Here is a 24,954-nt window from a genome sequence, read left to right as displayed (position 1 = left end):
CCCCGGGGCGGGGCTTCCAGCTTTCCCCAGGACTTCACCCTCTTGGATTGCCCCGGCTGGGGCTGGGCCCGGGGTGCAAGAGGATCGATCCCTCCCGGCAGGACCCCACGGACTCGGGAGAGGTCGGCTCCTAGGTGTCGTGGTTCCTAAGCCCACCAAACGGTCCCAGAGTCTCAGAGCATAACGTCTGACCCAGTTTGTCCTCCGGGGAAGGCTGGCCCCAAGTGAGTCACCCTATATATCCTGCCCAAGGGGGATCACTGCCTTGAAGGGCAGGTGTCTGGGCCAGGACCGGGAAGTTTCATCACTCGGGGTGCTCTAGGCTGTGAATTACCAGCCTGGGATTTCACGACACTGCTAAATGCTAAGATTTGAACTTTGATTTCTTTTTTGCTCTTATGTCCGGGGTTGGAGAGGTCGAAGGGTGGGACCTTCATCGACGTATTTGTTGAGTTATTCAACTAAAGTGTTTTCGTTCAGCTCTTGAGACTTCAGGTTAGCCGACCTGACCTAAACCTAGGACAGGTATCTTCGTAGTTTACTTCTGAAAAGCAGATCGACAGAAGTATAATACTTGCTTGGCTTTCTCATCATCCTTGGACAAGGCTCGCCGTAATAGGGTGAGTTACCTAGGATCCAACAGGAAAATTTGCCTTCTGGGTTTACATTTTCTGCTTCAACGACAGACATCTCACGAAGTTTTGGGGTTTTGTTTTGGCAGGGGGGGAGTGGGGGGGAGGTTTAATGCTGCTTTAAAACTCGTTCAGAACCATTAAAATCTGATTTCATCCCCACCCCACCCCAGTGCTGGGGGAATCTGTGTATTTCTCCTTTTTTCATGTGTGTGTGTGTGTGTGTCTGTCTGTCTGTCTGTCTGTCTCTGTGTGTTGTAATAGTTTTGCCAGTTATATTGCTTCCTTAGAAAATGCAAACAAGGCGGGGTGGCAGTGGTGCACGCCTTTGATCCCAGCACTCAGGGAGCGGGGGCGGGTGCCGGGCAGAGCCAGGCGGATCTCTGTGAGTTCGAGGCCAGCCTGGTCTACAGAGCAAGATCCAGGACAGGCACCAAAACTACACGGAGAAACCGTGTATTGAAAAACAAAAAAGAAAACAAAACAAAACAAAAAAAGAAAGAAAGAGAAAGAAAGAGAGAGAGAGAAGGAAGGGAGAGAGAGAGAGAGAGAGAGATGCAAACAGTCCTTGTTGAAGGTTGGGAAATGAGAAATTGATGTGGTTTTCACCACCCTAAATTCGGAGGCATATGATAAACAAGTTGTTTTCTTTGAGGAAGTTTAAGTGTTGAAACACAGCACAGGACTGACACCCACTTGGGTTCCTGCTTGGGTAAGCAAGATCGGGAAACACTCACTTTTTGAAGGGGAACACCGTGGGCAGCTTAGGCCCCAAACTCAGGATCCGGAGGCAGCAGGCTACTTTCAGTCACTGACTGTGGTTTCAAACTAGTCTAGACCACATAGCAGGACTTCATCTCCAAAACAGAGAAAACAGAATACTGCCACACACAGCCCTCTTCTGACACTAGATGTGAGGAAGCAACAAAGAGACACGAAGTTCTTCCTTTATGAAGCTTACTAGATGGGAAATAGTAAACACCATGCATATGAGCATAGTCCAGCCTTTTAATATAACATTTGGTTTAAAGAAATCATGTTATGCCCGGCGGTAGTGGCGCTTGCCTTTAATCCCAGCACTCAGGAAGCAGAGCCAGGCGGATCTCTGTGAGTTCAAGGCCAGCCGGGTCTACAGAGCAAGATCCAGGACAGGTACCAAAACTACACAGAGAAACTCTGTCTTGAAAAACAAAAAAACAAAAACAAAATTATAGTGCTAAGTTTAACTACTTCAGGACTTCCAAGCTCATTTCTTCACGCTAACCAAAACTGAGGAAATAATGTATATTCATATGCTTTCAACATAAAGGCATTTTCAGGTGCCAGGCTGAGCTCTCTCATTCAATTGATGAGAGAGAGGAGGGATTCTGTAGGCAGAGGACGTCGAGATCATGATGGGAAGAAGTGCAGAGATGACCGACCATACTAGTGGAAGCCCATGAACTGTAGACTAGTGGCTGTGAAGCCCCCGGGGGACTGGACTAGGCCCTCTGGATACGGAAGACGGTTGTTTGGCTTGAACTGTTTGGGGAACACATAGGCAGGGGGTTCAGGATCCATCCCTGGAGCATGGGCAGGCTTTTGGGAATCTGGTACCTGTGGTGTGGCACCTTGTGCAGCCTTGGTGCAGTGGGAAGGGGCTTGGACCTGCCTAGGCTCAGTGTGCCGGGTTCTACTGACTCCCCATGGGAGACCTTGGTTTGGGGGATGTGGGGATGTGTGGTGGCTTGGGAGGGTGGGCTGGGAGGAGGGAGGAGGTGGGATCTATGGGTGGTATGTAGAGTGAGTAGAAAATTTCTTAATAAAGAAAAAAAAGTATGTAAAAAAAAGGCATTTTATGGAACAAAAACAAAACAAACAAAAACAAGGACATCAGGCAGAAACTAAAGAAATCTGGAGACATGATTGTTAGTTAATGTTTTTAAAGCGTCCAGCATATTCAGCCAGTGTGGCTTAAGCAGAGGAATGAGGGAGAAATAAATTAAGTCAGAGGTAAAAGAAAGAAAAAGAGATCAAAGACAAGAGCCATTAAAAAGACTGGCACTTCCTTCTGGGGATTTTTATAGTGCTGAATACACATGTTCAGTGTTGAATCTGCCTAATTACCATGAAGTTTAAAGTAAGTCTATCAGAAGTAGAGAATCCCGTTTTTAAGTAGCTATTACCAAACCAAATGGCTAGTTGATTAGTTCACCTTAATTACCACTGAGAGTAACTTCAGCATGTCACCAGACCTATCTTTTACGTACAAAATAGTATTTGGTAGTTAGGTGATCTAACAAACTTAAGATGCTTCATAAGGACAGTTCACGTAAATTGACATGATAGCCATATGCACAATATTCATATAAACAATTTTCAAAATCTACCTTATACTATTGATTTTTTCTTTTCAGATAAATTAAACTTAAATCTTCTTCCTTGAGAGTACATCATGTTATATATGTTTCCACTCAACACACACACACACACACACACACACACACACACAGACACTAACATCTTTTTAGAGTGTGCGGTGGTGGGCCTTGAACCCAGAGTTTTGCAAATGCTAAATGAAGCTTGTATCACTGACTTCTATCCCTGGACCCCTTTTTACTTTTTGAGTCAAGGCTTCACCAGGCTGGATTAGAGAACTCAAGGTTTTCAAGTCACCAATATTACAGGTGTCTAATCTTTTTTTTTAAAATCTCTGTTCCCAATGCTAAAAATGTACAGAAAGTCAGAGCAAAATATAACTATAGGAAACTTTATAGTGATTTAAGCATACTGATGTACCTATAGAGATGATGTTGAAATGTATATGTGAATGATTATGTGTATAGAAAAGGTGATTCAAACTCTCCAGAGAAGTATCAAGTCTGAGAATTGCATAACCTGTTTAATATGCAAAAGTCAGTGTAAGTATTTAAATTGCTCACAGGAATAGCTGAAGTTCTTTGCAACCCATAGACAGCTGAGTCTCCTAGGAGACATTCCTAGGTTCCCCAGGTGGAGCTTTGATTTAAAATAATGGTAACTTCGTGATCATGGTATCTCCCCTGCCAGGTGGTGGCGCACGCCTTTAATCCCAGCACTCGGGAGGCAGAGCCAGGCGGATCTCTGTGAGTTCGAGGCCAACCTAGGCTATCAAGTGAGTTCCAGGAAAGGCGCAAAGCTACACAGAGAAACCCTGTCTCGAAAAACCAAAAACAAACAAACAAACAAACAAAAAAAAAATAATGGTAACTTAATCTCCTCAACCTAAATGAAATACAGCACTTACCCAGAAAGTATGACTCCATTTAATAAATACTGAGTATATAGCAGTTTGTACTAGAAGGTAAGAAACATGGAGATAATATTTCAGTTTGAAAAATAAGTGTTTTAACAGAATAGTTTACCAAATTTAAATATATGTTTTTACAAACAAAAAGAAAAAAAAGCTTAGAGGAGCTGGGTATGTTTTTAGACACCTGTAACCTAGAACTTCAGTAAGCCTGTGAGATCTGCCACGATCACAAATAAATTATGTATATTTATTTATTTTTTTCTAGTTTTTCAAGGCAGGGTTTCTCTGTGTAGCCCTGGTTATCCTGGAACTAACTCTGTAGACCAGGCTGGTTTTGAACTCACAAATATCCGCCTGCCTCTGCCTCCCGAGTGCTGGGATTAAAGGCGTGTTCCACCACTCAGCAATTGTATTTAATTTTAAAAGGCCTGGTACATTTAAAATGTTATATGTGTTTTAAGAGAAGTTTTTGTCTGTCTTCCAAGAAAGAATACAGATGATAAAAGGTAAAAATAGAAAATCAGAGTCATATAAAATCAGTACATTTTCTTTCTTCTGGTTGCTTTATCATGCCATGGGTTACTTGCTTTTTCTATTCACTATTAGTTTTTTAAAAATATGAAATATTACTTCAGCTTGAGATAAAGTGATCCCTTTTTTTTTCTGTTACAAAGCTAACAATTTAGAGCTCACATTTAATTTAATTGTCCCTTTATAAATGTCAAAATAAAGGTTATAATGATTATCGTCCATTTGTCCTAAGTCCTTATTTCTTTGTGAAATTGGGAAGTGCTACTGAATCAATGACAGTTTAAATGTGTTATATTTGAAGAGCCACTTTTTAAAAAATCCTGTCCTGTTTGACATTTTCCTTAATGAGATTTACTTTTGACCAGAATGTTACTCATTTATTTTTTTCATATGTGCCAGAGCCTTGTACATTCTAAACATGGAGTTCACCTATAATTGAGCTACAGCCCTGATCCTGAAGCTTATTTTCAACTTAAATCCTACAACAGCTAAACTGTTCTAACTTTATATATCTCCTACTTTACATAAGCGATTTAATGCTTCAACAAATTGTTTCTAGTGTGTAATAAATTTGTTCTCTCAAAAAAGATTGAACACTTAATACTGGAGCTGGGAAAATTTAGTGAATAAATGATTATTGTGATTATTGTCCTCTGGAGGTTTCAGCCTCCCAACAGAGAAAAGTAGAGATGGAAGGCAAAGTATAAATCCAAAGAATATCATGAAAAGTTTCAATATAACTGGCCCATTAGGCCAGAATCGACTCTCTGGCTTATACTGTGGATGTTTCACAGATCTAGATTCCAATCTTGTCATGTAGCAGCTACAGGATTGGAATGAGACGTAACCTATCCCTCTTTTTTTTTGGGGGGGGGGCAGGGGGCGGAGCAGGGGAAGTGGGCCCTGACTGGCCTACAGCATTTAAAATCACTCTGCTCCTCTTGCCGAAATGCTTGGCTTAGGCCTTACTCTGATGCTTGTATCCAACAAACTGATTTGAAGCCAGGACTCATGCTGGATAGTCAAAGCAGTCTCTCTTCTGGCAGAGAAGACGAAGTTTGCAGTCCAAAGCGGCTGGCATTTGTGCCACAGACTTGAAGGGAGCCACTTAAGATGAAGGAGATACCGTGGACAGTGCAGTGGAACGATCCGAAGAAACTGGGTCATTGGTGACATTGTTAGGATGTTAGGTCAATCAGTCCCACAGCCTGTCTGACAGCTGGACTCTGTTTCCATGAGCACTGTACTGCTGAAGCCTTAGTATAAAGCACGTTGCTCCTTATTACAAACCTCAAGCTGCTTTGCTTGCCAGGGGAACTGTGGTGGAGAGCAACCTCCCTGACACACACAGAAAACTGCCATCACCTTCTAAATAGCAGAAGAGGATTACTGTAAAACTGTGGAGCTTGCTCCTCCATTTCTGCACCAATTCGGGAACCTTGCTTGTCTTCTACTAAATTTTATGCTTCTAGTTTTGAGTTCTTTTCCTCAGAAAGAAAAACCCAAATTATATGAGCTTCAGGCCTACATCAGATACTTTGAGGAAGAGAACTTAACCTTTCTCTCTGAGTTCTTCCATTGATGTTTCTCTAAGGGAGGCGTGCCTCACCTAATTGGTAGATAGCTGTAAGAGTCATAGCATGTGCATGACCTGGTCTTTCCTTGGCTCTCTCATTCACATCTGCCTTCCAGAGCAATATGCTCACTGCATAGAACCCTGGATGACAAGATCCGAAGCAGAAGTAGTTGCTGCCTTTGAACATGTTTTCCCAGATAGGCCGATCTCCGAGGAATCTTAAAAAAGACAGTTGTAACACGATGGTGGCTTGTAAATTCCAGAAAAAGCACCTTGAAAGGAGAGCTTCAGAAGACATGTGGAGAAAGCAGTCAGCTTTGGAAGACACAGAGCGAAAACACTCAAGGAGGGAAGCTTTTCTAAGTCCTTGCCAACCAGGCTGCTAGTGATGAAGGTACTGTCCCAGGCCCAGCGGCACCCTGCATGCATCATCCCCTCTCATCTTAGCAATTGGCTGTGTGCCCAGGATGCGATTTGTGTTTGTCAGTTAACTGGACATACGGATCCACTCCAGAGGAAAAGATGAAATCTCATTTTGCTATGAGGTCTAAGCTGTTCTGTCTGCTCTCCTACAGCCAACAACCAAGTTAATCCTTAATCCTATCTAACATCTGTGTATATTTCTCAGTTGTTTCTCAGAAAAGTGAGAAGTATGACGGCCTCCTTCAATGACAAGTGAAACCAGTTACAACTATTGTGGCACTGGTCTACGTATAAAAAGGTCTAACTGACTATATGTACAAGCTGGACAGTAGGTGCTATCAAAGCTACACACACCAGTAACACACTAATGCCCAACCCTCAAGTTTACAACTGAAGAGAAAATAATGCAGACTCAACTCCCACTCAGTATTTTATACATTTGGAGGTAGAGTCTTTAAGAGGTGATTTCAGGGTTGGGGATTTAGCTCAGTGGTAGAGTGCTTGCCTAGCAAGCGCAAGGTCCTGGGTTCAGTCCTCAGCTCCAGAGGAAAAAAAAAGAGGTGATTTCATGGGGGGGTTGTCCCTCATGTGTAGGATTGGAGCCTGAATGAAAGACATTCTTCATGCCATCTTTGGCCTCTCCTGTCTTTTGCCTTCGGCTATGTGAAGGTCCAGGAAAGAGGCTTTTATCAGAAGCTTGAGCTCTGATAGTGGACTTTTCAGTTCTAAATGGGAGGCAATTTTAAAATTCATATATATGTATATATATTATTATATATATTAAAACTTCAGTATACATATATCACTCTGTGCATGTGCGTGTGCGTGTGCGTGTGCGTGTGTGTGTGTGTGTGTGTGCGCGCGCGCGCGCGTGTGTGTGTGTGTGTGTGTGTGTGTGTGTGTGTGTGTGTGTGTTGAGACGGGATCTTGGACTGATCTAGAACTTGCTATAGAGAACAGGCGTGACTTAAACTTGCGGTAGTTTACCCAGCTCTGCCTGTCTAGTGCTCGGATTACAGATCTGTGCCACAATGCTGAGCTACATTAACCAGCCCTAAGCAGTTTTTGTTATTGTTGTTGCAGCACAAATAAACCAAGACATGACACACTATCACTGCTTCAGTTTTCTGTTAGCAAACAGCCATTCAATTTTTCCTCTTTTGCTTGGGACAAAAATCTTTTGGTCATCTTTGACTTTTATCTTTCTTGATACACACTCACTACACCAGCAAATCTTTCTAGATCTACCGTCAACCTGAATGGTATCCAGAATCTAACATTTCTGTACATTCCCATTGCCTTTGTCCATGTTATGCTTACCTGGATTATTTCTGCTGTCACCCCATCACCTGTATAATCTCTATAAAGACCATGTCTTTCTCTCCTCAAAACCACCCAATTACTTACCTGTTATTCAAAATAAAAGCCAGCGCTCTTACCATGGTCTGACTAGCTCCCTGTTACTTCTCTGATCTCTCATCCTACCACTTTGTCCCTTTTTTCATGGTATCTCAGCCTTCTTTATGAGCTTCAGGCGTGCTAGTGATGGCCCATATGAGGAACTTACTCTTCAGTCTTGAGGCATGTTCTCTCCTAGATATACATGTGGCTCACTCAAACATTTGAATAAACTCCTCTTAATGGATTATTCTACCAAGACTCATGTATAAAATAGCAGTCACCCTGTAGATAATCCTTAGGTTCCCAGCACTGATACCTAACTCTAAATGTTCTCACCATTGACTATTTTCCTCTTTATTTGACCAATGTCTGTCTGCCTCTAGACAGACTGTAAGATCCATGAAGTCATAGACTTTTTTTTTAATTGTTATGTTCTCAGTACTTAATACAATGTTTGGCATGGTTTATGAATAGTTATTTAATAAATGAATTCATTAAAATAATTGTAGCTGGGCGCTGGTGGCACGTGCCTTTAATCCCAGCACTCAGGAGGCAGAGCCAGGCAGATCTCTGTGAGTTCGAGGTCAGCCTGGTCTACAGAGCAAGATCCAGGAAAGGTACCAAAACTACACAGAGAAATCCTGTCTCAAAAAATAAAATAAACTAATTGTATTCAGATTATATACCAAGTGATAGCTACGATAATATAAAGAATAATAGGTCACTAACAGGTGGTATTCTAGATTTTAAGTTGGCTTGGAGATCAATATAGATATGAAGTAAGTACTATAGTCCCCATTTTTTTTTTTTTTTTTTTGGTTTTTTGAGACAGGTTTTCTCTGTGGGACTGTCCTGGCTGTCCTGTAACTCACTTTGTAGACCAGTCTGGCCTCGAACTGTAGTCTCCATCTTATGGGGAGAAATCTGTGTTGTAGACTGAGTAGTTTTGCCTAATTTTTCGAATTCTGAGGCATGTACCCTTAGCCACTACACTAAATTGCCAGGCCAGATCACACAAAACTTATGTTTCATGTCGACTAGAGTCATTTGGATGAGGGCCTACCAATTGAGGCGATGTTTCCAGAAGATTTGCCTGTAGTCAAGCCTGTGGTGGATTTTCTCTGTGATATCTGTTGTGGGAGGGCCCAGCTCACTGTGGGCGATGCCAGTTCTGGGTTGGTGGTCCTTCAAGCTATAAGAAAGCAGGCTGAGCAAACCATGGGAAGAAGCCAGTAAGCAGTGATTCTCTATGGCTTCCACCTCAGTTCCTCCCTCCAGGTTATCTCATTGCTGGCCATCTCTCCCGTGTCCAGATTCTGTAACTATTCTTGCAAAACACTATTTTTATCTAACTAAAAACAAGGCAAAACTGAACCCATCAGTTTTTTTCCCCCACTTTCCAAATCTTCTTCTACTAAATCAAATGCTAATGCTGGGGATTTAGGAGTTGCCCTGACTCATGTTTCCTTGATCTCTTGTGTTTACTGTTAAGGATTAAGATAATTTGTCATATCTAGCCATTCCCATTGCTTCTCATTGCCGACACTGTAGTCCAGGCTGCCCTAATTTCCGGCCTCTACCACTGTGATGAATTCCTACATGGACTCATCATTTTAGACAATGAGATTGGGCACATCTGGGGCAGTATGCCGCAGACTCTAAAATGCAGTCAGAATAACTTCTCTTTTTGTGTTTGCTTACTTTCTTTCATGAGACAGGGTCTCACTATGTCACTCTGGCTGTCCTGGAACTCCCCATGTAGACCAGGCTGGCCTGGGACTTAGAGAGACCTGCTTGCCTTTGCTTTCCAGGTGCTGAGATTCTCTCCCTAAGGCGCACCACTTCACCTGGTCAGAATAATCTTTTAAAAATGAAAATCTGATACCCCTTCCTGACTTTCAATAGTCTTCTAATAACATCACAGTCAAGTCCAAATTTTTCAGCGTGTCTGGGAAGACTCACATCAGAAGCTCCATTGCGCCTGCCTTGTCTTTTTACTGCCCCTGACTCCTTCTCTCCCAGTCAAAAAGCAATTCAATTAAAAACACTGCTCCATCCTATCTCAGTGTTCTGAAGGCTCACGAGGTTCCTCCTATGCATGGCATATTGTCTCCTGTACCAGCCATTAGGTGTAATTTCTACTCATCCCTCGGAGTTCATCTTAACCTATGTCCTCATGGGAGGCTTCCCTGACCTAAATCTCTCTCCCTCTTGTCAATTCTCAAATATCCTGTACTTTTCCTTACTAGTACTTTGTACACTTTAATTATTGAATAATCACTTAATTATTTGTCTGATGGTTGCATCATATCTGCAACATCAGGCATAATGCCTGGCATAGTGAAGATGCATAGTAGCCACATGATTAATTGACTGACTACTTACAGAGCTGAGGAAACTCAACTGTCTAAACAACAAGGATTCGTGGGCAAATGAAGTCCAGCTCTAACCTGGATTCTGTACACCTGTCTTTTCACTCTCCTCAACCATACTTGTTTCGTTTTTTTTACTTTTTCCCTTATAGGTAGACATGATAAAGACACTATTCAACCAACATTTGGAAACTTTTCAATTTGTGTAAGACCTTGGGAGAACTATAGATTATGTATAATACCCTGGGCATCTCAGAATATAACTGATAAGTTTTTCTCTGTTCTCTATGCTCTAACATGAAGTTTTTAGGGGTTGTTTTTGGATTTCTAATAGATACATGAACATGACCAAACCAACCACAACTGTCTTGATCAGAATCATGTCAGAAAACACAAAATCCATCCTTAGACACTGATGGTGAGTGTATATCTTAAACACAACAACCTCAAGGAAGCAAACATACAAATTGTGAAATACTCCCATAGTTAGCCAAAGTGATTCCCTCTACTTCAAAAGCAGATAAAAGTTCTTTGTTTGTGTTCTTGCTAATACGATGTTGATTTGGTTTTTAATTCTCATCAGTCTGCTGGCTGGAATGCTATTTCATGAACATTTTATTTTGCAGTTCTGTGGTTACAAAAGTGGTGGGCCACTGGAATCTGCTCTCATGAGTCAGTTGTGTTCAATGGCATCACAGGGGCACCTTGATTAATCTGTGATATTTATCCTATAGAAATGAGCAAACACCACAAGCCAGAGCTTTCCTTCTGGGAGAGACAGTTGTTAAAAATTATCAGTCCACCATTGTTGATAAGTCTGATGTACTTGTAGGCTTTTATATTTTCTTTTCTTTTCTTTCTTTCTTTCTCTCTTTCTTTCTTTCTTTCTTTCTTTCTTTCTTTCTTTCTTTCTTTTTTTTTTTTTTTTTTGAGACAGGATTTCTCTGTGTAGCTTCGCACCTTTCCTGGAACTCTCTGTAGCCCATGCTTGCTGTGTTACTCTGATTGGTTAATAATTAAAGTGCTGATTGGCCAGTAGCCAGGCAGGAAGTATAGGCGGGATAAAGAGAGAGGAGAATTCTGGGAACAGGAAGACCAAGTCAGGAGTTGCCATCCAGACACAGAGGAAGCAAGATGTGAAGGCAGAACTGAGAAAAGGTACCATGCCACGTGGTTTGGTAATATAAATATAAATAACAATTATGGGTCAGTTTAAATATAAGAGCTAGTCAGTGGTAGGCCTGAGCTAATGGCCGAGCAGTTTTAATTAATATAAGCTTCTGAGTGATTATTTTATAAGTGGGCTGCGGGGCTGCGGGACTGTGGGGGCTTGGCAGGACTGGAGAGAAACTTTCCAGCTACACAGGCTGGCCTCAGACTCACAGAGATCTGCCTGCCTCTGCCTCTGCCTCCCAAGTGCTGGGATTAAAGGTGTGCACCACCACTGCCTGGCTATATTTTCTTTAAAATACTGCTTTTTGTCTTTTGTCTGTTTAGTAAAAAATGAGCTTTTTGAAAACTTCTTGGTTATTATTTTCTGTGTGTCATAAATGCTATTTCTTACCCATTGATATGTTGTTATGGTTGGCATATGGTTTGAGTGTGCCCTCCCCAAAGGGTTCATGGGAACTTTATATTATGATAATGTTCAGAGCTGATAGAACATTTAAAGGATAGGTACCAGGTAGGAGGTCACTAGGTCATTAGGGACCTTCCCTGAGAAGGGATTAACATAGCTGTCATGGTACTCTGATCTCTGTGGCTTCTGGAATAACCACATGTTCTTCCCTCTTTGCACACACGCTTAACCACTGTGATGCCATTGACACTTCCATCATCAGAGCCAAGAACCATGATTTCAAACCTTCCAGAACTCAAAGCTAAAGAGACTCCTTTTAAACTATCCAGCAGGAGATATTGCATTACAATTACAGAAAACTGACTGGTACCAATGTATCAAAAATGTGCTTCCCCAGAGAACACCTTGCATTTTTTGCTCTAATGTAGCTCATCTTTAAGAAAAATCCTTGGAATATTTTGTACATACACAGACGAATCTATAGATAATTGATAATATATACAACCTGGTGAGTTCAGAGATAAGCATAAGTGCATAAAATAACCAGTGTCCCCTACATAATAAACCCATTTCTTGCTCCTAAGTCTCTTCCATGAAGTTTTGTTTATTTTTTGTGATAAAAATAGTTAAATTTTACCTTCTTATCAAAAGTATATGGTAGAATATTTATTGTTAACTGTGGACATTTTATTTAGAGTAGACAAGATTTATTTACTCTATACAGCTGCAACTTTGCATCTTTGATGAATACTTTCCCCAACCTTTGATGACTATCTTATCTTTCAACCTCTGGCAGCTACCATTCTGCTTCTATTTCAACCTTGACTGTTTCTATTCATCATGTGAATGGCATCGTTTATCATTTGTCCTTCAGTGTATGGCTTATTTAACTTGGCATAAAATCCTCCAGGATATTAAAATATGTAAGATTTCATTATTAGTAGTACTGTTGTTATCATTATAATTATTTTGAGATACAGCCTTGTTGTGTTTTTGTGTATGGCAGAGTTACAGGGACATGTTTTGCATATAGATAACCAGTTTCCCCAAAACTATCTATGAAGAAACTATCTCCTACAATTGTATAGTCAAAGATCACTTGGCTGTACATGAGTTTATTTCTGGACATGCTATTTATTTATATGTATCACGCTATTTTTTAATTGGAATCTGGAGCGATAGCTCAGCATTTAAGAGCATGGCTGCTCTTCCAAAGGACTGGGGTTCAATTCCCAACAACCACAAGGCAGCTCACAACCATCTATAACTCCAATTCCAGTGTATTGGATGTCCTCTTTTGGCTTCTATGGATAATAGGCATGAACTGGTGCACTGATATACATGTAAGTGAAAGACCCACACATATAACAAAAATAATTAAAATTTTTATTATATGTATTTACTGTGTGTGTGTGTGTGTGTGTGTGTGTGTGTGTGTGTGTGTGTGGTGTAGACACATGAATGAAGATCAAAGGACAACTTATGGGAATCGATTCTCTTCTGCTAACATGTGGGTCCCAAGTATCGTGCTTAATGGGTCATTCTAGTCAGAAATCTGAGCCTGGGCAAAATGTGGCAGGGTCAAATTCCATAAAATGAGACCCTGGGAGAGCTATTTTGTAAAGCTGAGGAAGTGAAACACAAGTTATGGTATAGATCCCAAGATGTTGGAAATGCTAGGATTGTGGGGCATCTGTTGGCAAAAGCTGTAAACGTGGAGTAGAGCTGGCCTAAGAGAGAAGCTCTGCTTGTGGCAGACCTAGAGGGTTGGTGCTACTCAAGGCTGTTGGAGCCCAGATGATACCACCAAGATACCTAGGTACTAGACAGAGAGCTGTAGAATTTGGTGTTTGCCTTGTTGGATTTTAGATTTAGCACAATCTTTCCTTCCCAAGCCCCCATTACTCCTTTTGGCATGGAAATATGTATTTTGTGCCATTGTATGTTAGGAGTATATAAATTGCTATTTGATTTTATGGAATCTCATAATTAAGTGATTGCCCAAGTCTTAGTTGAGACTGTATCCTTGGACTTTTGAACAAGCTGGAACTATTATGACCATGGAAACTTTTAGAGATAGACTAAATGAATTTTTCAGTATGCCATGAACATGAAACTTTAGAGAACAGAGTAGAAAGTACATATATATTGATAGGAGATATAGTCTAATGAGAGAATGCTTGCCTGATATGGATAAGGTCCTGGATTCAACCCTTAGCACCATAAGTTATTGCTGTCCTAGAGTTCCAGCCTCCAGACAGTACAGGGTTTGCAAAAAAAAAAAATCCACAGGGTTGGCATAAACTTGGCTTTTCTATCTGAGGGGTATAGGAAAAAGACACATTCACATTTATTCTGAGTGGTTTCTCTATTTTCTCATGCTGAATTCTGAATTCTCTTTGTTCTTCATAGCTATATATACCCAACAGAAATCCTTCAATATAGAAGTTACATTTAAGGTCACATGTCATTTGATAAGAAACAGTCATCCTGACAACACACTTGTAATAAATTTCAACTTCTTAATTGGTGGGCTGTAATTTCACAGCTGTAGCTTCAAAGAGAGAAACAGTTATTTTTATTTATTTATAGAGCTAGACTTATAAAACTAAACTATTGAAGAGTTTAAGAAAAATAAAGAAATCGTGCCTATAACCTATATTTCTAAGTGTAGTAACATTTTAAACAAATACTTTGAGATTAATGTTTGTAAACTGGTAGTGTTTACAGAGAGCTTGTGTCATAAATGCTTTGGTTGGAACTCAATTTTACCTCAATTCTCTTAATATGAGCTCATTTTGGCACTCTTTAAGGCACAGTGACATTAAAAGCATTTTAAATCTTTTTTTTTCTTTTTTCTTTTTTTTCTTTCTTTCTTTCTTTTTCTTTTTTCTTTTTTTTTTTTTTTTTTTTTTTTTGAGCTGAGGATCAAACCAGGGCCTTGTGCTTGCTAGGTAAGCTAACTCTACCACTGAGCTAAATCCCCAACCTGCATTTTAAATCTTAAAATATTTTTTTTTGTCCTGTGTGTAGCTTCTAATTATCTAGAGAACACGTGCATTCCTCATTTGGGGCAACAGAGTCAAGTTATTTTTGTATCCTTGACTAGTCAGAATATATTTTCACAAATTGAGGCCAGGAATGGGTGCAAGGACTAATCATTTGCCAGCTAGCAATAATTGGGCTTTTTGTATTTATGACCTAGCCAGATAGCTCAGCATGTCCTTGTGAACTAAGATAGGAAATATTTGTCTTAAAACCCATTAGCAAGGCACCTGGTCTATTTAAAGTTACTTTGAAGCTTTCAATCAGCTAATGGTATGAAAGCTGTCTTAGAGCTGGAGAGATTCAACTATTTTCCTATGTCAGCCTCAGCTCTGATATAAAACCACTCTCAGGGACTTATAATTCCTGACTTGTGTGACATTACTTTGTATTCAATTATTCATCAAAACTTCATGTAAGCTAACATTATTGATATCATATTAACAATACAGTTTAAGGAGGAGTCATCTTCACAGATAAAGATCCCAACAGATCAGGATGCAGACGAGAAAAACACATGGCAATACAAGCAGTGGGAGATTCTCCACAGCAATTTATGGACAAATTGCAGTAGCACACATGAAAATCACAGACAGAAGCAAATGATAGTCTGAAGTCTGTGGCCCCTCAGCCATGCTTAACGAGGTTTCCCACCAGAAAATTATTCATCTGGTGGGTTGGCACCTTAAATATTAGTTGGCATCTGCTGTATTATGTCATGGCCCTTAGCAATAAGTAAATAAATAAACCTCTTAAATTGACTGAGAACCCGAGACCTAGGGAAAAAACAGATAACTACTATTCTACTATAGGAATGCTGCAAAAAAAAAAAAAAAAAAAAAAAAGGACTCCTAAAAACATTCTGCTATATCCAGAGATCTGTCTCACTCTGCCATCATTAGAGAAGCTCCCTCCTGAAATAGACGGGAAAAATATAGAGAACCACAACTGGACGATATGCAGAGAGTAAGAGGCCTTGGAACACTCAGTCCTAAATGGGAGGCCTGCATTGTGGTGACATATTGTGTACCCTAATAAAATTTGCATGAAGATCAGAGAACAGAACAAGCCACTAGATTAAACATAGATGCCAGGCAGTGGTGGCACACACCTTTAATCCTAGCACTTGGGAAGCAGAGATCAATCTGGATCTCTGTGAGTTCAAAGCCACCCTGGACTGCTTGAGATTGACTCAGTCTAGGAGAGAAACAGAGCCAGGTATTAGTGGCACATGCCTTTAATCCCAATACTTGGGAGTCACATGCCTTTAATCCCAGCACTTGAGATCTCATGCCTTTGCTTGGGAAGCACACACACCTTTAATCCCAGCCTTAAGAAGGAAGTGATGGCTGGGCAGAGAAATTTATACAAGTTGTGAGGAGATAGGAATTGAAGGCTTTTCGGGCTGGAGTCCTAGAGGTAAGACGTGGCAGTGGCTTGATTCTTTGCCTCTCTGATCTTTTAGCATTTACCCCAATATATGGCTCCAGGATTTTGTTTGTTTGTTTGTTTATTAAAAGACCATTTAGCAATTTGTGTTACACTCCATCATATCCCTCCTCTCAGAGCTCAGGAAACTGTGGAAGCAGAGGTGAAAATATTGTAAAAGCCAGCGGGGGATGAAGGATGCCAAAGGAACAAGACCTAAGCACAGCAGGACTGATGCATATAGGAACTCACAGAGATGGGGCAGCATGCACAAGCCCTGCACAGGTCAGGGCCTAATGGGGTTCCAGTGCTGCGAGGGGAAGTGGACATATTCCCGCACTCCTAACCCAGAAGCTGTCTCCAAATGATAACTGATCACATGTGGAAAATTAGTTTTCTCCAAGGGAGTCTCACTGAATATACAAACTACTCTTAAGGGCAGGCCCCATGCCCAGCAGTAGATGGCCAACACAAAATGAACTCAATGGCACTTTTGGAGGTTCTTTGTCTCATAATGATTTGTAAGAGCTTAGTTTTTCTTACAGGTTCTTTGCATATAAATTACTTACTTTTAAACTATGTGTATATGAGTGTGGGTCTGTGCACCTGAATGTAGTGTCTGCAGGGACCAGAAGAGGAGTGGAATCCCCTGAAGCTGGAGTTACAGGCAGTTTGTAAACTGCCTGATGTGGGTTTTAGGAGCCAAACTGGGTTCCTGTGTAAAAGCAGCAAACGTTTTTTTTTTGTTGTTGTTTTTTTGTTTTTTTCTTTGCTGTGGATATTGCTCTGTATGCTGTGAATGTGTTGCTCTGATTTGGTTGATAAATAAAATGCTGACTGGCCAGTAGCCAGGCAGGAAGTATAGGCAGGATAAGCAGAGAGGAGAATTCTGGGAAGAGGAAGGCTGAGTTGGGAGTCGCCAGCCAGACACAGAGAAAGCAAGATGTAAAGATACCAGTAAGCCATGAGCCACGTGGCAAGGTATAGATTTATAGAAATGGGTTAATTTAAGATGTAAAATCTAGCTGGCAAGAAGCCTGAGCCAATAGGCCATACAGTTTTAATTGATAAAAGCCTCTGTGTGTTTATTTGGGTCTGAGCAGCTGTAGGAGCCAGGTGGACACAGGAAAACTTCAGCTACATTTCTTTTTTTTATTATTAAGAAATTTTCTCTTCATTTTATATACCAACCACCGATTCCCCTTTCCTTCTTTCTCGCAGCCCCCAGCTTTCCGCCCCAACCTACCTCCCCCCCATACCTACCTCCTCCAAGACAAGGCCTCCCTTGGGGAGTCAGCAGAGCCTAGTACATTCAGTTGAGGCAGATCCAAGCCCCTCCCCCCTGCACCAAGGCTGTGTAAGGTGTCCCACCATTGGCACTAGGCTCCAAAAAGCCAGCTCATGTACCAGGGACAAGTCCTGATCCCATTGCCTGGGGCCCCTTAAGCAGGTCAAGCTAAACAACTGTCTTGCTTATGCGGAGGGCCGAGTCCAGTAACATGGAGGCTCCACAGCTGTTGAGCCACAGTTCATGAGTTCCCACTAGTTTGGTTTGGTTGTCTCTCTCTGTTTCCCCATCATCATTTTAATGCCCCTTGCTCATAGAATCCCTCTTCTCACTCTTCAACTGGATTCCTGGAGCTGGGCCTGATGTTCGGCTGTGGATCTCTGCATCTGCTTCCATCAGTTACTAGATGAAGGCTCTATGATTTTGGCAAGCCACAAGAATATGTTATAAGGAGTCCAGCTGTGTATTAAAGCTATACCTTGACCAGGCCAAAGGTAAGTCAAGTGGGAAGCCATCTAGCATGGACTATTTGGTGTTACACAGCTTAATATTCAGCTGTGCCTTGTTATGAATTTCTTGTGCTCACAACTCCCATAGAATTGTGTGTGTGAACTTCCTGCTCAGGCTAGTATTTGGATAAGGTCACGAAGGCAAAGCCAAGCCTGTGGTAGATGCATAGCTTTGTTTCTTGTGCAAATGAAGTTCAGACCATCCCCCTTTCCTTGAGGCCTAGAGGCTCTCCAGAGCAATTAACTGAGAACAAAAGAGGTTTTTACATATCAAGGTGGAAGACAGGGTGGAGCAACATTCCTGAGGCAGAGAACAGTGTGGCCAGGGGAAGAAGGAATTGGCATTTTCTCTAGAGGCAGACAGAATGGCATGACCAGGGAGAAGGGAAGAACACAGAGGTTTTGTAGACAGTAAGGCAGAACTCTTGTAGAGTTCATCAGAGCCAGGAGTAGAGAACAAGTAGAGATGGAGGGCGAAGAAACAGAGGATGAAGATGAGGCTGGAAGCATAAGAGCTTAGTGGTTAGCAGGACTATGAGGGGGCAGTAAAAGAGGGGACAAAGAGGAACCAAGTGTCAGGATGGAACTGAAGCTATGTAGACAGGATTTCATCCCAGAGAAATAAAATAGACAGACAAAGAGCTTGGTGTATCTAGATTTATTCCTGCCCTGAATGCCTGATGGAGCTGTATCTGTATAGATAAAATTTTGTCTTAGAGGAATAAAGTTAACAGTCGTAAGAGCATAGTGTATGTAGATTTTTTTCCCTCAGATATTCCACACGGGACATAGCGTCTTCCTCCGACACTGGGAAATCCATATCTGGTGCCTTAAACAGGATACTCATAGGGCCAAGGGAATAGTTAACCAAGTGCATCCAGGGAGAGATGTTGCTTGGCGGAGGCTGCACAGAGAGAAGCAGTTTCCTGTCGGGGGGCGGGGGGGCATAGAGGTGATCCCCAAAGGTTTCAGCTACATTGCAGATCTAACCAAGGGTGCTACAGACCTGGGTATCTCCATACCTCGTGAGTGGTGAGTAAAACTGTGTAGATAGAATTGACTTAGAAGAACAAAGTGAATGTACTAAAGAACTCAGTGTATCTAGATTCATTCCCACACCGCTGGTAGTGTCCCTTCTGGGCCCCCTGGGATAGTATAATATTAAGGCTGGACCTATAATATTATACAAAACCTGGTGTCCTTGGGTGTAAGGATTTTGTCCTTAATTACATCACCAGCCTGTGACGGCGGTCTAGCCTAAAAAGCAGGTGGGCCCTCTGTGCGCCCCCTTCTTTTCTGCACCCTCTCCTTCCGTTCTCTTCCCTCCATGTGGTATCTCTGTTTCTTCTCTCTCTCTCTCTCTCTCTCTCTCTCTCTCTCTCTCTCTCTCTCTCTCTCTCTCTCTCTCTCTCTCTCTCTCTCCCAATAAAGCTCTAAAAAGGTAACCATGGCTTGTGATTCTTTCCATCAGAACTCTCCTCTGCTGGCATGGCCACTGCTGACTGCTGCTGCTTGCCGCCTCCTCCCCCATCCAACGAGACCGTGAGATCATGAGTGCGTGCATGCGTGCATCCCTTGCCTCTGCTGGACCCCCACACAGCTACCACTGCTGATAGCACCATGATTCTTCACCACAGTGAGTCCGCCATTCTCGCAGCTGTAATCTGAGCTATATTCTTTGCGATGGACAGCCTGGGGATTGTCCTCGGGCTGTGCTGGCAACGGCAGGCACATTTTCTGCTCCTGACAAGGCGGTCAGTGCTGTCTAGGGTCCAACAGTGGACCAACTGCAGTGCAGCCACAGCTCTTCCCGTCCCTTGACGAAGAGGATGGCGAACTTGAGCTGATGCTTAGATCTCTCTTCACTCCCGGGGACGCCTGAGATTGGAGGCTGATCCCGGTTTGTTATTTTAATTTTTTATTCTTCTCTCAGCTACAGCCATGGGACAAAGGGGCGGATACATTTACCACCTACATTGGCGGATAGGGCCACGTACCGGTAAACCTGGCCACATAACAGTGTAAACCTGGTCTCATAACAGCGTCGCAGGAACTTCTGCCAGTGAATGGGCAAATAAAAGAGTTACTTTATCCCCAAACTTTCTGCTAAAGCTCTCAACCCTTCTCCCTCCCCCATTTCTACCTCTGCCACATGCAACCTTTTCTGTCTGACTTCCGCTGGCAGTGGGCGGGCTCAAATGGGCGGGCTTGGACGGCTTCTACTGACTCTCGCCCTAATCAACTTAACTCCACCCACTCATTCTCACACTGCCTTGAGAGACACACAGACAGATCTGGAAGTGGCTAAGATCCGTACAAATAAGTGTACAGTAGTCAGGATGGCTCTTAAGCCCAAAATCAACTTATAGCCTCAGACAAGTCTTCCAAAAGGATCGGTTTATAGTCTGCCTCCTGGCAGATCTGCCAAAAGCTGTCCTTAAGCCACCAATTATCAGGGGAAAAAAAAATTCAGGACACGGAATAAAATCTGTCTCTTGTTCCCCAGACCTCCCCGACTAAAACTTAAGCATCTGGAGAGCAAGGCTCCTGACCCCACAGGCAAAAGAGTCATCTGTTGCTGGAGGGCTTCTCTCCAGGTTCCCCAAGCCCCGCAGTCCCACAATCCACTTATAAAATAATCACTCAGACACTTATATCACTTATAAACTGTATGGCCGTGGCAGGCTTCTTGCTAACTGTTCTTTTATCTTAAATTAACCCATTTTTATAAATCTATACCTTGCCACGTGGCTGGTGGCTTACCAGAGTCTTTACATGCTGCTTGTCCTGGCGGTGGCTGCAGTGTCTCTCCCCTCAGCCTTCCGCTTTCCAGAATTCTCCTCTCTCCTTGTCCCACCTACTTCCTGCCTGGCAACCTACTTCCTGCCTGGTCACTGGCCATCAGTGTTTTATTTATATAGAACGATATCCACAGCAGTCATCTGTGGCATTTAAGGTGTGCCAGGGAAGAGATAAAAGCCCGAAAACAAAATTGCCAAGTGCTGGCACTCGCTGACTCCCAAAAGCTGTTCGGTTCCTGTTTTAAGTGAAAAAAAAAAAAAAAGGCCATGGGCTAGCGAATGCCCTGCCAGGCCATCAACAGCCTTGTTAAAAGTGCCACCTAGAAAGACAACCAGTCAGCTGACTGCCCCCAGGCACCAAGATGCATGGGTACATCAAGCTAAGACCTCCAGCAGACCCAGGCTTGGCTACAGACATGACAGGGAACCCAGAACGCAGCTGGGAAGCAATCCATTTCTTTCCTTCTGGACACCAGAGCCACAGTCCTGGGGAGTTTTGGGATGTCACCTCTCCTTTATTGTCGGGTACAGAGGACAGCCTTACCTACCTCGCCAGATTTAATTGCACCTTTAGAATTACTGCCTGTGTTTCTCATGTGCATACAGACAGGGCCCTGATCTTTGCCTTGTCCCTAATTCCAAAAAATAAATTCTCATGCACCACAAGCTTCTCTCTTCCCAGTTCCCTGTTCTAACTCACTGTTCAGCTAATGATACAGGACGACCACAGAACCGGAGTCCAGAGATCATCAAGTAAAAAACTGTAACAGCTAAAAGGTATATTTATACCCCCAGACCCAAAAGCATCTGGGCGTTACCAAAAGACTTTAATATAAACATCTACTACTGTGAGATGTTTTTAACAATTGATCACCTGTCTCCTATATGCTGAACTAGTAAAGGAAACAGGTACTTTAAAATACTCTGTCACCGATAAAGCTTAACATGTTTCAAAATCCATCTGGACAGGCCGGATCTACCTCAGATAAATGTCAACATAAAATAATAATGGATTCTTTTCTCTCTAAGCTTTTTTCTGTGTCACCAGCATCTTGTCGAACAGAAAGTTCCCAGCCACAGCCAAGAGGGATACATGTCTCCAGAGCAAACGGGTGACAGACAGCATCCCACAACGCCTGTCTACCTTGGAATACTCCTCTTCTCCATTCCCCCAAGAGCCAACCGATGTCCAAAAGTCAGCTGGAAGCAGTTTTTGAGAGGAACGACGCCCCTATTCCCATCTACCTGCTTTTTTTTTATAATAAGCGAAAGTCTGGGATGTAAGGATTCTGTCCTTAATTATATCACCAGCCTGCGATGGCGTCCCAGCCTAAAAAGCAGGTGGGCCCTCTGTGTGCCCCCTCCTCTTTCTGCTCTCTCCTTCCATCTGTCCCCTCTCCCCGCCCCCATAAAGCTCTAAAAAGGTAACCATGGCTTATGATTCTTCTGATCAGCACTCTCCTTTAATGGCATGGCTGCCGCAGGCGGCGGCCAGCCACGAGCAGCGCCGATTTAACCAACATTGGGGTACCTAGATCCCAGAAGGGTAATCAACCCTCTCCACTATTGCTAGTGGTCTAAGGTGGGGTCATCCTTGTGGACTCCTGGGAACTTCCCTAGCCCCATTTCTCCCGATCCTCATGATGTCTCCCTCTATCATGGTATCACTCTCCTTGCTCTCCCACTCCGTCCCTGTTCCAGCTCAACCATCCCATTGGCTTATGTTCTCATCCCCCATCCCCTACCCTCCATTGCCCCCTGCTTAGCCCCAGTTTACTCATGGAGATCTCATTTATTTCCCCTTCCCAGGGCAATCCATATGTCCCCTAAGGTTCTGCTTGTTAGCTAGCTTCTCTAGAGCTGGTTGTAGTCTGGTTATCCTTTGCTTTACATCTAGTATCCACTTATGAGTGAGTACATACCATGTTTGTCCTTCTGAGTCCGGGTTACCTCACTCAGGATGATATTTTCTAGTTCCGTCCATTGCAGCAAATGGTTTTAATCCCATCAGCCACCTCTGCCGTCCCACCTGCTGGTAATTTATGGACAAGACCATGGCCAATTTAAAAGACCAAGTCTTAACTGCAAGAAGGGGCTGGTAGCTATGCCCACAAGTGCCATGATTTCTAAAACTGCCTTGTCTCTAACTACATAATTGATGGGCATCATTACTACTTTGTTGAGTAAAGACCTCAAAATAAGAACAGATTGCCTTTTACAATATTCTTAGCTGCTCTAAGTCCCTTTGGGTCCTGGGTAATTATGGTGGTGGTGGGGTTTAATGAGGTTAGTGATCTTGGCGTGAACTCCTCAAGGACCACGGAGTCCAGCCTTTGAAGTGCAGGCCTCCTGCTTGCTCTCCCTCCTCAGGCAGCTGTGGTGTGGGAACCGTCCTTTCGACTGAGGGGGGAAGGGAAAGTGGCGGGAATCTCCCTTTTGCTGCAGCAGCTGAAGATGCGTCAGCATCGGTGGTTGTGGCCGTGACACCTCCCCTGCCATTTTTTCTTCTTCCTTTCTGAGTTGGGTAGCTCTTGTTTGATTTTCCTAATTGTTCTGGGCAAGGCTACCGCTACGCTGAATAAAAGTGGTGAGTGTAAACGTTTTCTGGTCCTTCAAGTAAGCTGTTACCCGTGGGGCATCATACACGACCTGCTGTCGAGGGAGTTCCTGTTTGCTGAGCATTTTTGTCATGAGAAGGTGCTTGTTAAATGCTTTCTTTTAAGCCAGGTAGTGGTGGCGCAGGCCTTTAATCCCAGCACTCGGGAGGTGGAACCAGGCAGATCTCTGTGAGTTCGAGGCCAGCCTGGTCTACAGAGCGAGATCCAGGACAGGCACCAAAACTACTCAGAGAAACCCTGTCTTGAAAAAAGCCAAAAAAAAAAAATTTTTTTTTTTTTTATATATTGGATTATGATGTAATCTTTATTCATTTTAACTAATTTTTAATATAGATATGCACTAGTTGGCTTGCATGTTGAAGCATTCTTTCATCTCATGCATAAATCCTACTTGGTTATTATGTGCACTTCTCTTAATACACTGTTAAAATTTGATTTGATATTATTTTGATGATTTTTGAATCTATGTTCATTAGGGATATTGGTCTGCCGTTTTCTTGTATTTTTGTCCAGTTTTCAATTGAGTGATACTGCCTAATAAGTCTGGCAGTGTTTATTTTTTTTCAATTCTTTAGGTAAAGCATTGAATTTTTGTGGGGGGATGCATGTGTACATACTGGTGCACATACATGTGTGCACATGCATGTAGAAACTCTGGGGCAACCTGGAGTGTCATTCATTCCTCAGAAGCCACTTTGAGACAGGGTCTCCCATTGGCTGGTTACCCAACAAGTAGGCTAGGGTGGTTCATCAGGGGGCCCCAGGGACCTGCCTGTCTCCACACCCCCAGTTCTGGAATCATGAGTCCACCCCATCATGCCTAACTGTTCTCATGAGGGTTCTGGGAAATCCTAATCTCACAAAGCAAGTACTTTACAAGCTTATTTTATCATACAGTATGTGTTAAAATCCTTCTATAAATGAAGCATTATTAGTCTGTTATATCTAATCAATTTTGCTTAGCTTTACCGTTATTTTAAAAGAATCTTTACCTGTCTTCCCCCCCGCCCCGCCCCATCTCTGACCTCACCTCTGGTATCATTTTCTTTCTGCCTAGACTTTACTTATAATTTCTTCTCTCTTTCCTTTTTGGAATTTTGAGATGGGGTTTTGCTATGTAACAGCTGACCCGGAACTCAAATTGTGGGTCTGGCTGGTCTTCTGCTCACAACCTTCCTGGCTTTGCCCAACCCCCCAGCACACTCCTAATCTATAACATAACTGATGACTGATAATGAATTTAATTTTTCTTTGCTTTAACTCTTGAAATGACTAAGGTAACGGCATCCCATCCCGACGTCATTTTGTGCTTACCTGATCCTATCTCAGACTTCCACCCTAACAGCCACAATCACCTTGACAACACATCTGGGACTTTCCATGGTCTTGACCATGGTCCAAACATATTCTGCTGTGTCTGGAAGATACCGCTGAGCCTTGCAAAGAAAGCAGCTGTGACTAGGCAACTCTAAAACTCCAC

At 42.6% G+C, this 24,954-nt stretch overlaps 1 long non-coding RNA gene across 1 annotated transcript; it reads left to right on the top strand.

Moving 5' to 3' along the window:
• The first annotated feature begins 13 nt into the window (after positions 1-13).
• LOC121823506 (uncharacterized) lies at positions 14-23,454 on the top strand. The gene is made up of 4 exons (XR_006065009.2): positions 14-620; positions 17,864-18,040; positions 19,527-19,691; positions 21,886-23,454. It is a non-coding gene; the product is annotated as an uncharacterized LOC121823506 (long non-coding RNA).
• Positions 23,455-24,954: the final 1,500 nt, after the last annotated feature.

Source organism: Peromyscus maniculatus, chromosome 17 (assembly GCF_049852395.1).
Source record: "Peromyscus maniculatus bairdii isolate BWxNUB_F1_BW_parent chromosome 17, HU_Pman_BW_mat_3.1, whole genome shotgun sequence".
Classification (NCBI taxonomy): Eukaryota; Metazoa; Chordata; class Mammalia; order Rodentia; family Cricetidae; genus Peromyscus; species Peromyscus maniculatus.
The sequence above is the reverse complement of the archived record's forward strand: the minus strand, read 5'-3'. Positions and strand labels throughout refer to the sequence as shown.